Genomic DNA, 16,452 nt, shown 5'->3' with positions numbered 1-16,452 from the left:
CCCTAGGCTTGTGACTATGTTGAGATTGCATGAATAAAATTACCATAACAGAAACAATTGATCAACCAGCCCATAGCACTGATCACCATGTGTTCCTGATGGAAGTTTTATGGCTCTCTCCCTGTTACACTGCACGCTCCGGTCACACATCCGGGATGGGAATTGCATCTCCGCATGGTGCTCAGGTACACTGCTTGGCACAGGGTAGTGGGTCAGGTGTTCTCAAGTGAGTAAAGAATGAAGAAATTCATTGGTGAGAAGTCATGGTTTCATGCCTCCAAGTAAGGATTAAATACATAGGTTTGGAAATTGGATGAGTCTATTGTTTTGGGAGCACCTGTTGGCTCAGGTTTCTTTCAACTTGACTGCCGTTTGTTTGGCATATTAATAAAACTATAGTGTGTGGGGGGGGGGGGGTGAAAATGCTGCCTCCCAATGTCGGGTATCGAGAGGCAAGGAAGCTATGATCAGAACAAAATGGGGACTGGCATTTCCTTTCGGTGTTTAGATAGGCCTGTTAACTATATTTGCAAAAGAATCACTCTCTTAGATCAATAAAAGAGATGTAGTCTGTGTCTCCTCAGAATAGAACAAACTTAAAGAAGAGAGAAAGAGAGAGAATGGAACAAATGCCAGGGGATCCACTGTCACACCAGCTCCGCCCAGGTGAGTGGATTTTAGCCATGTCATTTCACCTTATTAAGCCTCAGTTTCCACATCTGTGATTGAAGAGTTTAGTGAGATGATCCCTCCAGCTCCAACACGCTCGAGCTTCAGCAACATCACGACTCCCTGCATGACCTCATATACACCCACCAGAAATGTCGTTCTAGGAGCTTAACAGTGTGACTCAGGTCCCCACACAATTCGGGGCAACCGTCACTCTGATAGGAGACCTGAAGTCCTATCTCCCTGAGTCCTCTCTCCCGTTTTCCTACTTGCTTGAACCTGAACAGTCTTATTCCCATTTCCCCTGAATGTTCTATTCCCTCCCAGGCTCCCTATTTATAATTCACCTCTAACTATACATCAACACCCACTTAAGGAATATTTCATCCAGCCTGGGCTGCCATGAATTGCCCACAGATTTGCTGATGGTCAATAATTTTCAATGAGTCATTCCACCCCTGCCTTTGTGCTAGCTTCCTTACTGTGGAAGTCAGTCACACCAGCTTGTAGTCCTTTGATTACCTTTTTGAAGTTGAACTTGCTCCTCTCTTCATGCTTGCCTACACAAAAGTTCCCTACGCCATTTTCTGCAAAAGCTTCTTCTGACCATCAGAGCCCTCTTGACCTCGACTCTTCCCTCTACCTCTCAGCTAGGCCCTCGGTGAAATTCTAATGGCCTATTCATCGGAGCCCCTTGTCCTCAAGCACACGCTGTCACTCTCCAGCTCTGTCCTGGTTGGCCCAGATACTTCTGTGCTGCACACCGAGTCAATCTTTAATACCCGTGTATTGTGGACTTCGCCAGGGACAAATTGTAGCTGTTAGTACCCAGGGGGGTGCAGAGATATTTCGCATCTCTCCCTTTTCCAGTGCATTGATTTTTACCGCAGTATAGGGTACATGCTCCAAGACTCGAAGCTACTTTAAATGTGCCCCATGGCAAAGGTTGAGTGAATGCAGGAGGCGCTTGGTACTCTTTCTGATTAGCGGGTTCTTGGAGTTACCGATTAATTAGCTAAGAGAGGCACTTCTTACCCCAAAAGCTGGATCACTCCACGGCAGCCGCTGCCACAGCCTGGGCCTGTGTGCAGTTGCCGTGGGGCTTCAGGAAGGCTCGTCGCAGCTGTATATACAAAAGATGGCCTTCTGAGAACCGGAGGGGTTTCAACAACCAGACATTCAAAGCTTGGTAATTTCTGACTTCAGATTTACAGTGAGCATTTTTGTTTTTAATCAGGTGGAAATGAAGGATGAGAGGCGCTGCTTGCTTTGCAATACAACATCACATTCATCCGCGCAGATGAAAATAAACTCTTAATCTTAACAAACAAATACGTTGCCTTCTAGGTCTGGAATTGCACAATTATCAAACCAGCCACGGAAATACAACATTTTGGTTTTGGATGAAAGAGAAAGGACTAAAATCGGCTTCAGAAGTAAATATAAAATCCACGTTTTAGCAGAAGCCCACTGAATAGAAATCATACACCACAGAGAAAGACAACAGATCCTTACAGCTCTATGTGTATAACGAACACAAATAGTCATAATTATCCCTGCCCCAGGGACTTAACCCCTTCGGGGAAAGGCCAGGCTTCCAGCCTCCTTAGCAAACTAAAATCATTTTGAAATCTATTTATCACGTCCTCCAGCTCTGTTTAAAAATGTTTGTAGATGGATACTGTTTGTGGTCGTGTTTTTTTTTTTCTCCCTTCATTTTGTTTTCACTATTCATAAAGAGAATTAAAACCCTGGCTGTAATAAGGCATCTGTTGTAAACAAGTTCAGACAAAGGAAGCAATTTCTCTGGCAAGTAGGGGGCAAGAAGAGGCGCAGAAGACTGCATTATAGGAAAGCATAGATAATAACAGAAAATAAACCCCTTTTTATCTCCACACCACACCTTCATATACCTTGCCGATCTTGGGGTCGATAAGCTTCATAAGTTGTTTGGGGAATTATTAGACATCAAGAATATCGTGAATCTAAAAAATTCACACTGCTTCTAATCTTATGGGTTCTAGCCACATCTATTCATAGATTTTCCACATCTATGTGGAAAATAGCCACATCTATTCATTCTGGACTGAAAGCAAACAGGCATCTGCCTGTAGCATCAATGGAAATATATCCCGCTCAATTCCTTTCCAGGGTGCATGTGCACCCACTCAAAATCACACGTGTGCACAGGCACACGCACACAACACACATGAACACAGTGTACAAATGTGCATGGAGACATATGTACACAGACATGCGTGCCTTCTCACACATGCAAACATACACATATAAGTCACACCTGCATAAACACGCACATGTGCACAGACATGCACACGGAGAGACACGCTCACACCTGTGCATGCACACACACACACACACACACACACACACACACACACATCCCTGGCTGGTCCCTGAGAAACAGTATCTGTCTTGCCCTGCTCTGATTTAGGCCTCTGGGTTTCTGAGCTGCTCGTTTTCATCACTGAAAATAATCATCTTCAGCCAAACTCTCCTCAGTGCCTCGGGGAAAGTTCTTTCCTATTGCTTGCTCTATATCCCCTTCCCATATTAGGCCCCAAAGCTAAATCCTTCCATTTCGAAGAAAAATCACTGTCCCCAAACTAGGCAGCATTTACACGGAGCCCAGTTTCAGGACCCTGCTTTGCACATTTTTCACTGAGATACAGGAAAGGGACACAGAGCTCTCAGAGCTTCCTTTTCAGGAGACTGCTACGTGGTAACCCCCGCCTTTGTCCCACTCACCCCCAAGCCTGTGGAGCAGCTATTGCAAAACTAGGTTGGTTTCCTCCTTGCCTCTGGGCAGGGGCTGTGCCTTATTCACCCCTACATCTACAGTGCCTAACACAGTGCCTGTCACAGAACAATCCAATAAAGATCTGAATAAATGAACCCCCAGTATAAGATCCTTTTCCCTCACTATACATACTCAGAAGTATGCACCTGTGTGCCCGCGGAGCATAAGTCACAGGACAAACATAGCACATCTTCCTGGAAAGTCCATTTTATTTCTATTAAGTCGTGTTTAAAAGATTAGTTTTCTATTAAAGCAAACACCGGATAAGGAGAATCTAATAAACGTCATGTTGGTAGTTGTGATAAAGATCTTGGATTTTGAAGACAGTTTTAAATGTTATGCCTACCATAGATTAGTAAGGCGACCTCTAATAAAGTTTTTATATTTCTCCAAACATTTTAATTCTCAGTTGTAAAATGGAGGTACTAATAACCGTCTCATAGAGATTTCAGAATTCAAGGAGGAGAATGTGTGCAATGGAAGTTAGCAGTCGCTATAGCAGTATAGTCATGCTGCTCAGAGGCACCGTCATGCTGAAATTAGCAGGGGCAGTTGAAACAGACACAGAAATAAACAGCAGAAGCCCAGAGGGAGGGAGGAAGTCACTGAAGAAACAAACAAATGAAGACAAGTTAACCCAAATGTAAAGGGGTCCGCCATTCAGGGCAGCAGCCACCGGTGGGAATCACTTGATCCTGTCACTTTGTCTTACAGACAAGGAAACTGAGGCTCAAAGCAGTTAACGAAGTCTAAGCCCCATTCCCAATTCCAGAGCTAGGGCTCCTAGGCTGCGGTATAATCTCTCATCTCTGAAAATAATCATTATTCTTAGGTCATGGTCAAAAGATATACCCGTGCTCAGGAGTGCTTTGACGGTCACACCTGCCAGAGCAGAGTGAACCTTGACTACGGGGTCCTAAATTCGAATTACATCTCTACCATTTCCCAGATTTCTGGCTGCGGCCAAGTTACTTCATCTCTCTGAATTGCTATCCACATGTGGAGTGGAGAGGATTATATCTACCTTGCAGGTTGATGAGTGAATGAGAGAAAACGTATCAGAGTGTTTGGGGGCACATACTAGCAGTCACTAAATGATAGCTTTTATGTATTTATACATTTTCTTTATCCTGTTCCTAATTCGTAATAACGCCTACAAATACACTTACCGATCCAGTAGGAAAAATAATTATCATGCCTATAATATATTCTGAACATGTCAGAAAGTAGGATGATCGAATAGATTAGAATTTCAGGGGCTTTGTGGCTTCATCCTGACAGTCACTGGAATATCAATGACCATAATAATGATAATTGATTCTTCTATGCCTACATCTCTTCACCACGGCAGGGTATGTTGTATGCTTGTAATATGACTGGAACATTTAAAAGGCAATGAACTGGGGCGCCTGGGTGGCGCAGTCGGTTAAGCGTCCGACTTCAGCCAGGTCACGATCTCGCGGCCCGTGAGTTCGAGCCCCGCGTCGGGCTCTGGGCTGATGGCTCAGAGCCTGGAGCCTGTTTCCGATTCTGTGTCTCCCTCTCTCTCTGCTCCTCCCCCGTTCATGCTCTGCCTCTCTCTGTCCCAAAAATAAAATAAACGTTGAAAAAAAAAATTAAAAAAAAATAAAAGGCAATGAACTTTCTAAAGAACAACAGCAAATAATAGCTGAAGGGCAGACTAAGTGCTCGAAACGTTGGGCCATAGTATTTTCATTTTTGATGTGGTTTTCTTTTTTCTCCTTTTAAAGGATCTGTCTGACACTCTGAAGAGCATGATGTCAGTTTTATGTCCTGATCTAGAAATCAAAAGCCTTATACTGTATTCGTGGCTAAAAAGTGAATTACGGAAGAACCATAAAAATCATTTCTCTGCACGTCAACTAGCTCACCCCTCAACACCACTAAAAAAAGAAAAAGGAAAAATAGGCAGTATAATCTCATAATAAAGGATAGCTATTTAAATTTAAAAAAATATTTATAAAAATATTTAGTATTATTAAAAACTTACTAAATTGTTATTTTCCTCACCTCTCTCAGCCAGGGGGAATCCCCACCATGCAGCGGCACTGGCTGGTTGGAGGAAGCTACAGGTGAGGACTGGAAATTAGAAGGCATTGGGCTGAGCCACATTGGCTACCCTCTGGGTGACCCTGGGTGGTTTCTGACTATATCTCTCCTGGTTTCGGGTCGACTGGACTCCATCTCTAACGTCTTTTCCAGCTCTAACTTTTATATCTCTGACTCAGCCCAGGAGGGTGCAGAAGGATTAAAACTGTAAGTCTTCCTCAGGCAGAGGACATTAGGGAGAACCCCCCAAGCCTTGCTGTATGCTGATATCAAGACAGGGAGCGGAGTTATGAGATAGATTGAGACAGTACACCAACCCCTGGTATACACATCGTTCCCAGATAGCCAAACACTAATCTAGATCCTGCTGTGAAAATATTTTGCAGATGTCACCAAAGACCCACATCAGTCAATCTTAAGAAAAGCAGATGAACTGGGTGGGTGTGAGCTAATCAATCACATGAGCCCTTTAAAAATAGAGAGTTTTTGTTTTTTTCCTTCTGGTTAGTCTTAGCAGAAGAAGTCAGAAAGACATGTTGTTCTTCCTGGCCTGGAAGAAGCAAAAAGCATGTTGTGAATTGCCCCTGGGGGCCGTATAGCAAGGAGCTAAGAGTGGCCCCTGGCTGACAGCTAACAGGAGAATGTGGACCTCAGTCATACAATGAACCACAAGGAAATGGGTCCTGCCAGCAAGCACTGAGCTTGGAAATAGATTTCTTTCTCCTGAGTCTCCAGAAGAGAACCCAATCCGGTCAGCGTACTGATTTCAACTTTGTGATACTCTTTTCAAGATTTTTTTTTTAATTTTTTTTCAACGTTTTTATGTATTTTTGGGACAGAGAGAGACAGAGCATGAACGGGGGAGGGACAGAGAGAGAGGGAGACACAGAATCGGAAACAGGCTCCAGGCTCCGAGCCATCATCTCAGAGCCCGACGCGGGGCTCGAACTCACGGACCGCAAGATCCTGACCTGGCTGAAGTCAGACGCTTAACCGACTGCACCACCCAGGCGCCCCATACTTTGTGATACTCTTGAGCACAGAACCCAGCCCTGCCATGGCCAGATTTTTGACCTACGGAATTGTGGACTAATAAATGGGTGCTTTTTAAGCCACTTGGTTCATAGAAGTTCGTCACACAGCAATGGAAATCTAATATACCTCTACGACTAGAGAAAATAACACGCAATTTAATAGCTTTTTCTTTTATCAAAAATTACTTCTAACAATCAACCTATAATTTCCTTTTCACATAGCTCAGCTGAAATGTTATTCTGCCTCTTGTGAATTTTCTATCAGGAATCACCTGCGACAGGCTTTCTTCAGGTGTGCAGAACTGGACCTTCCTCTCCCTTAAGGCAACTTTCTTTCAAGAAGAAAACGCAGGCTCCAGGGAGGCAAAAGATACTGCTATTCCAGAGCATCCCCTACCCTAGGAAAATGCGCTTTGGGCACATTTAAAGTTTAAATTTGAGTGACTTCATCCCGGGACTCCATCCATTAGACCTTGTTTTTCGTTATCGCATTAGTGCATTTTATTTCTGGTCGGCTAGAACGAATGAGCAAGCGGTTGGTCAGGAAGCTGGGATGTGCTGGAAATTTCCCGGTGATTCATTTGTGGAGAGGATGGCAGGGGCTCTGAATGGGCCGAGAGGAACAGACATGAGGAAGGATTAAGGGTATCTTTAAGCCAGCCTCCTATTGTTTACAATCAGGCAGCTTCCGCCAGGTCCTCACTTTTGGGTCCCGGGTGGCTGCAATTGCAGGAGAAAAGTCAAGGGCACGTGCGATCCTCTACAACAGCAGGATGACCCAGGGAGGGTGTAGAGAAAACACCAAAAAGAACATTTTTTTCCTAAGACAATCGGAAGCTGCGGCGTGGATAGGTTTTATTTGTTTGGTTTTGTTTTACTTCATGTTTTGATCAAACCTTTCCCTAAAAAGAAAACGCCAGCAATTTCACTAAAGGCACAACCAGAGCGCCACCATGTGGTAGAGCCTTTATGAACTGACAAGGTCTTGTCGTGCGTTTGCAGACTGAGGGAGAACCTCAAGAGAAGAAAACTTGTGACAAAGTTTAGTCTTCGAAAGCTTGGTGATTGGCTTGCGTTTCTAAACCATCATGTTCCTAGAAGGCGTGACAACGACTCTTTCATAGCTAACACTACAAAGTTATCATCGATGCGATTGCAAAGTTTTATTTCACTGCCTCGATTACTTTCTAAAAGAAAGAATGAGACTAGCACTCGTGTCCATCACTGGACAGAACAGCATTTGTTCTGGTTCAAGAATAATCACATTTACGCAAATTCCTCATGACTATCAGCTGACACTTGAGTGCTGTCGATGATGGCAGAATTGGTGAATTGTGAGTTATTTGTCTGGTTGGGGGGGTGGTTGTTCTTGCTGAGCAGATAGAAAAAACATCACCCACCTCAATCTGAATGATCAGTTCCAATTATTTTGTGTCCTTATATCACCCTGCCCTAGATTTAAATTCTGGAAGAAAGTGTCTGATTAGCTTTGCTTGATCACCTGATCAATTTTATCCGGGGATCTTGACTTATGGTCTGACCAGGACTATGTGCAATGAAGGGGCAGTTCCCAAAAGGAAAACTGGGCTCACAGTAGCAAGGGAACAGGCCAAAAAACAGCAGATGACAAACACAGTTGGTGTCATTTCAAGTGCTAGTCTACCACCGGACATTGACACAGACTAAAGGCGTGGCGTGTGCTCCACAAAGTCCAGTGTGTACCTACTGCCCTCACTGCTGAAGAGTTCAGAGCTCCTCCTCGTCTGTCTGAGGTCTTCTGGCCAATGAGCATTTTGCCGGTACGGCCTCTCCGGTCCAGTCTCACCATCCAAGTCCCTGAGGTCACCTGCCGCTTGATTATAATCCCCCCAGGGAAGACGACATACCTGAGGGCTATCGCTGACCTGAAGGCATTTCTGTTTTGTTTTTCAATGCATATGGACTAAGTCTCAATTTTCTCCTACTTCAGTGGGAAACATCAGGAAAATACTCCAAAAGGACCTGAGAGACCCACTTGACACCTCCAAGAGATGATCTTTTCCCTTCTGTGAGAAGAGTAAGGCACCAATAATACTGTTATTATTGTTTTTGTGTAAAGTGTGCTGATGTCTTTGTGCCCCTTCCGAGACAGAACTTGCTCATGATGACAGAGACTCACGTCGGATCCTTTATTACAAGTTTTTCTTTGATATTTATACTATGTTTAAATGCGCTTTGCTAAAATCTCTCCCTTTCTTTGAGGACTCACGACGCTTACTCTTCAGATATGTAATCTATATGTAGATTAGGGAGCACTCTTAGGATCAGTGTCCCAAATCAAGAGGGAGAAGGTTGTTGTAAATTGTCACTTTGGTCCCTTTATTTATCACCGGGATGCAATTATGGAAGCAGTCAGAACATTCCAGCCCTCATCTCTCTGCTTCCCTCCCCGAGTCAGTCAGTTGTACCTGGACAGGTTCATTGACAGGCCTCCGCAATCCCTGATGCTTTGACCTCCATGGGAGTTTCTTGGTATTTCATGATTCCTAGTTCATTGCAATCAAAGAATCAGTATGTTCTGTTCTCAGAGAGATGGCTCAGACTTGCAGGCCCTCAGCCAGAACCAGACTTTTCATCTTCTGACTCGGGCCACAGCCCTCTCCCTAGACACTCTGTTTCCCTGTGATCTCTTCTCTTACTGATGTCTGCATGGCATTACTTTCATATTGGAAAATCATGGAAATAAAGATTATTAAAATCATGGAATAAAAATTTTTTAAGCAAGTGAATATTGTAGAATATAGTTATTAAATATTATTTACCAAAATAATATTAAAACATTAAGAGTAAAGGACATATTTAAGCATCCTTATGTACACACACAGTTGACCTTTGAACAACACAGGTTTGAACTGTGTGGATCCACTTCTACACGGATTTTCTTCCTCTTTTTTTTTTTTTTTAATAAAAAACAGTACAGTGCTGCGAATGTATTTTCCCTATGATTTTCTTAGTAAAGTTTTGGGGGAATTGAAAGTCATATGTGGGTTTTTGATAGCACAGGGGTTCAATACCCCTAACCCCTGAAATTTTCAAGGGTCAACTGTCTATATATATATATATATATATATATATATATATATATAGTTTGTTTTATTTATATATTATATATTTATTTCTTCATGCTATCAAATAGGTTTAGGTTTAAAATTGCTTTACAAACTGTTGCTGTTAAGTTCAGCCAATGTCTGTGCAGAAAGAGATTCCAAGGTTCCCTCAGTAACACAAATTTGAATAGTTGATTTCAGGGATATTCCTTGTCTTGGAGAATTATTTTTTAAGCAAGACAAATCATCGTATTGTAAAGTCCCTAGGCTACTGAGCAGTTGTCCATCCCCGTAGTGGACTCATGGTAGCATTTCATCTCAATGCTGCTCTCTTTGGTGCCTTTTTTTCTAATTTCTATAGGAAAGTCATTAGAGGGAGCAATTTTCTCCAAATGTCCCATCATGTCTAGGTGAAGAGCAAAAACAAGTTGCTGGTTGAAGACAGAACTGGTTGAGGGGATATATCATTGGCATGGATGTGTGCTGCCTCTGTTAAATTCTTGGTAATTGCTGCGTAGGAAAAATAGGACACGATTGAAGAGAAAAGATTATGCTAGGCCTAATAATCCAGCCACTGCTAATGATAAAAATGTTAAAAGCAAGAATTTGTACTCAGCTTGTGCTTTTCCTTCTACAAGACTTTGCATCCCTGACTTCAGAAAATGAACAAGTTGATTTATACCAGTTTTACAGGAAGAGAAGCTCATTTTGTGACTCCCCTCAGGGTAAAATCCAACTCTTTAAATTGACATGTGATGCATTTGGCAACATAGCCTTAGCCACTCTTACTCAGCTTATTCCCAGCAGTTTTTTATTCTGTCCATCTTCACGTTGCTATCACCTAGGGATACATGGGCTTGCTTGCTTCGGATCTTTTATCATGCTGTTTTCAGTACCCAAAACATCTTTGCCTTACTCATCCCTGATAACCTAGATCAGAGGTCAATTAACCATGGCTTGTGGGCCACATTTTGTCTGCTGTTCTGCCTGGTTTTGTAAATAAAGCTTTATCAGAACACAGCCGTTTACACATGGTCTATGACTGCTTTCACACTACAACTGCCTAATAAAGTAGTTAGAACAAAGGTCGTCTGGCCACAAAGCCGACAATATTTACTATCTAGCCCTTTACAGAAAACAACTTGCCAACCACTGACCTAGATCGGTGCCACTTTTCTTGTGAAGTAATCACTCCACCTTAGTCGCCTAGTCAGTAGATCATTTCTATAATTTTAGAGCATTCTTGACAAGACGCTAAAGAGAACCGACCACTACTTGCCAATTTATTTATGTGTCCATCCTTCTCAGAGCAACTATTTCTTCCTAGTACCCAGGGATTATTTCATTGCTTTGTGGCCGGTTCCTAGCACAGCGCCTGAAATAGAGAAAGTGCTCGGGCAAGGTTGGTGACATAATGAATAAAGTATTTGAGGAAACGACTAAAACCTATAAAGCAGAAAATGAGAAGGAAAGTAAAATGTTTTCTGCTTCATTTCTTTGAGTATGTTACTCAAAATTGCTTTATGAGGGTTTGAGATTTCTGGGGGTGAGGAGGAGGGTGGGAATTGTTTTCAAGCTTAGATGTCTTCCCTAAATTAAATCAAATGGTGCCATAAGCAACATAGACCTAAGACCACACTATTTCCAAAAAGTTCAATGTAAAAAGGGTGGTTATAAACTATTGTCACTGATTTTTAAAAACATCATCAAACATATCAACTACATGTCAACATAATCCCTTTTAAACCATTCATCATAGGAGAACATATACTTCCTCTAAAAATCCCACCATTAATTGAAACTTGTTCAAACTACCCGTTTGAGAAATTCTTTCCCAGGCTATAGCATGTGCCTTTAACAATATCCAATGGTGGTCAGTCCTGTGCCTTGGGGTAAAGGTGTACTTATTTTTTTTAATGTTCCATTGTTATCTAGTGACATGTGTTATGAACAAAGTAGCTTCTAAAAGTTAGGGAATGCTTTTTTGAATCTAAGAAGTATTTTTATAGATCAACAAGATTGAGTTTCCTATACATATTTGTAATTGACTCATTCGACAAACACCAACGGAGTTCTTGCTGTATAAGGCATTGTGGTCAGAAGGCAATTTGAAATGCTTCAAAAGTGTTCCAACAATGGCAGCATCATAAGAATATATGTGAGGCCCTGAAAACATATAATGAATATTTACAAAAGAAATCTAGCCACACAGACTCAGATATGACTGGAGGAAGGATGTAAACTCTTACTTAGACCATCAGCCAAAACTGGGCTGGAAAGCATCAACCCTTAGCACTGGTGGGGGAGGGGAGGGTGTCTTCCTCCTTTTCAAGTCATAAGAGCACAGTGAACACTAGGCTGGTATGGGGGAGCCAGAAACAGAGCAGAGAGGATGAGAGGGGGCAAAACTGAAGCTAAGAGCAGACTTGAGGGTCAAGTTGGAAAAGCTAAGTCTAGAATTAGCCCTCAGGGCCAAGTGTTAGGTTATCAACAGGAAAGCCATCGGTCAGGAGCTGAGTGAGCAGAGAAGCAAGACAGGGATCAAGAATGGGTATGAAGGGGGCCCCTGGGTGGCTCAGTCGGTTAAGCGTCCAACTTCGGCTCAGGTCATGATCTCACGGTCCGTGAGTTCGAGCCCCCATTGGGCTCTGTGCTGACAGCTCAGAGCCTGGAGCCTGCTTCAGATTCTTTGCCTCCCTCTCTCTCTGACCCTCTGCCGTTCATGCTCTGTCTCTCTCCGTCTCAAAAATAAATAAACATTTAAAAAAATTAAAAACAAAAAGAATGGATATGAAGGAAGATGGTCTAAAACTTCATGAACAGTTGGGCTCCTAGGATCCCCCTTTACTGGATGTTGACAAGGCGGAAGGTACGTGGGTCAGCATGGGCTAAAGGCACAAGGTCAGAGCGGAAATTAGACTCCTGTTCAGATAGGAGGAAACAAGTAATAGAAAATATTAAAGCAGTCACTCTTAGTAGCAACCCCCTACTTCCATCTTTTCATGGGAAAAAAAGTACTTAGAAATATAAATTTAGGCCCCTCCCTAGGCTATAGCCTTTAAAAACTAGCAAACATAAAATGCGTCCACAAGGAAACTTCCTGTCTGATATTTTCTTCTCTGCCGTCCTCCCTCTTCCCAGCCCTCAGAAAAGCTGTGTATGGCAGATACAGATGAGAAGTCTGTCAGGAGGCACTCTCTTTATGACCCATATATTTATAGTCTCAAGCACTGTAAGACATATAATTCCTCCAATAACCCACAGAAGGATTTATAGTGAGGCCTCTCTCAAAAAGAAAATGCCTCAGAGGCACAAATCATTATCCCATTTTTATTTTGTAGTACGAATGGAGGTTATATTCACCTGCAAGTCAAGTGCAAAGAACGTTGCAATTCAGAATCAAAGATCTGTGCTTACTAGTTACTTTTTACACTGACAAGGAGCTTCACACAAAAAGAACTGCAGTAATGTTTATTTTCCTGGCGGCCAAAATTGTAATGCTCTTACTGATATTCAACTGTCTGTAGCGTTCTTGAAGATAAATTGAGAGAGAGGAAGAAAAAAAAAAAAAAGACTAAAGCCACCAACAAAGCAAGAAAAACATTCTGGACTTTATATAAAAGGAGACACTGTAAGTACCTGTTTTTGTTTTGTTTTGTTTTGTTTTTTTAATTTTTTTTCAACGTTTATTTATTTATTTTTGGGACAGAGAGAGACAGAGCATGAACGGGGGAGGGGCAGAGAGAGAGGGAGACACAGAAATGGAAACAGGCTCCAGGCTCTGAGCCATCAGCCCAGAGCCTGACGCGGGGCTCGAACTCACAGACCGCGAGATCGTGACCTGGCTGAAGTCGGCCGCTTAACCGACTGCGCCACCCAGGCGCCCCAGTACCTGGTGTTTTAAATACCAGGGGCCATCTTGAACTCAGACTGACTTAAAAGCAAGGAGGAATATGCCACGTGAGTTAACTGTTAGAAGGCATGCCCACTTTGGAAACTGGAAACCTTTTCTATCTAAGTGGGGACTTCCAGTCTCTCTGTGGGAAACGATAACACTCTACTCCTATACCAAACTAATTAATCTTTAAAAAATAATCAGGAAGAAGGAAACCTGAGAGGCCATCTGGAGGTAGATTTCCAAGCTAGGCTAATTACCAGACTCCCCTGGGAGCTATCAAAGGCTATGGAAATAAAGGGAACAGGTCTCTGGGCGCCACCAGCAAAGAATATGGTTCACAAACCTAAGGTGTGGCTCACACTTTTGTCTATAGAAGGACTGCCCAGGTGATCCTGAAGATCAGCCAGGTTTAGGAACCACTAATCCATTCCATTCTCCCCACACAGGAAAGGTCACCGTGAAACACTCCAAAGGAGATTGAAAAAACATTTTTTAAAGAAAGGGGAAATTCCTTACTTTTTTCAGCATAATATATATTTACACTTCAAAGCCCACCTAGAGATAACCTACATATCTAGATTCTATTCAAATAGTTACATTTGGATTAAGATTTTACTTTGCAAAGTAATTCATCAGTAAAATTACACACACGTTCTCTTCTACTGTCACTCATTTTTAAGAAAGTACAAAAGTGAAAAACCTATTATCCCCCAAACAGTTATGTTGATTTATTTTAATTCTTTTTTTTTTTTAATTTTTTTCAACGTTTATTTTTTATTTTTGGGACAGAGAGAGACAGAGCATGAACGGGGGAGGGGCAGAGAGAGAGGGAGTCACAGAATCGGAAGCAGGCTCCAGGCTCTGAGCCATCAGCCCAGAGCCCCACGCGGGGCTCGAACTCATGGACCGCGAGATCGTGACCTGGCTGAAGTCGGACGCTCAACCGACTGTGCCACCCAGGCGCCCCTATTTTAATTCTTTTTAAGATTTATTCATTTTTAAGAGACAGAGAGAGACAGAGCATGGGGGGGGAGGGGCAGAGAGAGAGGGAGACAACAGAATCTGAAGCAGCACAGAGCCCGACTCGGGGCTCAAACCCATGAACTTGAGATCATGACCTTGAGCCAAAGTCAGATGCTTAACTGACTAAGCCATCCTGGTTCCCCTATGTTGATCTCTTTTTATGTTTGCCTCAGATCTTTTTTGTGATTGTCAGTTTGTTTTGAGAAATAAACCTTGGGAGAAAAAGTTAAGTTTCCTCTATTTCTCTCACTGTTTCTGCTGTTTATGCCATCTTTCCTTCTCTCCAGCAAGGCAACCGCCGTCGCAAATTTGCAATATACACAGTTAACGATTTTACACTTTCTCCTCACATCTGAATCCATTAACAATATATGTGTTGATTTTTTTTAATTTACATAGATGATGCCATACCGTATTTAACATTCTGAAACTTGCATTTTCCTTTCAACATTTTTTTCCAGATCTACATTGATATATATTGAATTTATTCATTTGAAATACTATATGAACATTCTGTCATACAAATATACCACCATAATATATCTACCCATTCTCTTACTGGTAGATACTTGAACTTTTAAAAAATTGTTGCCTTCACAAAAGATGCTGCTGGAGCATCCACATTTTCCCCTCTTAACGTAATTGTACAGGAACTTCTCTAGGTATTTGAGTTTAACTGCAAAGTTGTAGGGTATATGCATTTTCACGTGTATTAGTGTCAAATTGTTCTCCAAAGTACTGATTGAAACTTTAATCAGCACTGTATGATGGTATCCAATTTCCCACATCTTTACCAACATTGACATTATCAGTTCTTTACCAATTGTGCAGATCTCTCCTTATCTCAGTGTTCTTTTAATGGACATCTCCCCAATTACTTGTGACATTGAGCATATTTTTATAATTTTTATTGTTCATTCAACATTCCTTAACACATGTATCTCTTGAGCAAAGCATTCCTTTAGATAAATGTCTTGACTTAAACATTTCTCTACCTCTCTTCCCCTTTTGACTACCCATTCACCCCATTGTTTACACTTAATAATAATGGGTCCACTCAGGGTGGGAATTTATCAAATGAGGGGATTCTAAAAACAACTCAATGAAAGTAGCAAATCACCTCAAAATATCCGGTAACACTCTTACTAAGCAACCCCTAAACGACCACGTAGTATCATGGAACAGTGTGACATCTTTGGTGACAGACTACGGGGTTTGAATCCTGCCTCCACCACTTGACAACTAGTGGCCAAGGAAAACTTCTTAACCCCTCTGAGCCACACTAACCACATATACAACATGGAGGTGATAATAATAGCTCAGTGTTGAAAGTTCAATTCGATGATAAACATAAAGCATTTAGCACAGTGTTTGGCACATGCGAAATATTAAAATACTGGTCATTACTACTATTGTTATTGGTGGGAGGACAGCAGTGGTGACTGTAATGTGTTGCATTCCCCGGCATGTAGACTGGATGGAGACGACATGCAGGAGACTCATTAGAGAGTGCTCTTGGGATTACCACACGGAACGGAGGGGAGGCAAGGAGGGAGGGCCCAACACATGACACCAGTACCAATGCACGTTTTGCAGTGATTCAAGATCCATCCTTACAACGTACCAGAAATAGCCAAGTGACGCCCTTGAACCACACTAATTGCAAGAAGGAGGAGAAGGAAGGGAAAGAGAAGGGGGAAAGAATGAGAAAGAGGCAGAAGAGAATAGTCTCTGGAACTATTCTAAACATTCTACACGGGTTAACTAATGTAAATCTCAGAACAGAATCTATAGAACCATCTCAGGCTAATAAATGACCCACATGAAAGAATTTAAATAACTAGCCCATGGTCC

Source organism: Herpailurus yagouaroundi, unplaced genomic scaffold, assembly GCF_014898765.1.
Source record: "Herpailurus yagouaroundi ecotype Mexico unplaced genomic scaffold, PumYag 142, whole genome shotgun sequence".
In the NCBI taxonomy this organism is placed as follows: domain Eukaryota; kingdom Metazoa; phylum Chordata; class Mammalia; order Carnivora; family Felidae; genus Herpailurus; species Herpailurus yagouaroundi.
The sequence above is the reverse complement of the archived record's forward strand: the minus strand, read 5'-3'. Positions refer to the sequence as shown.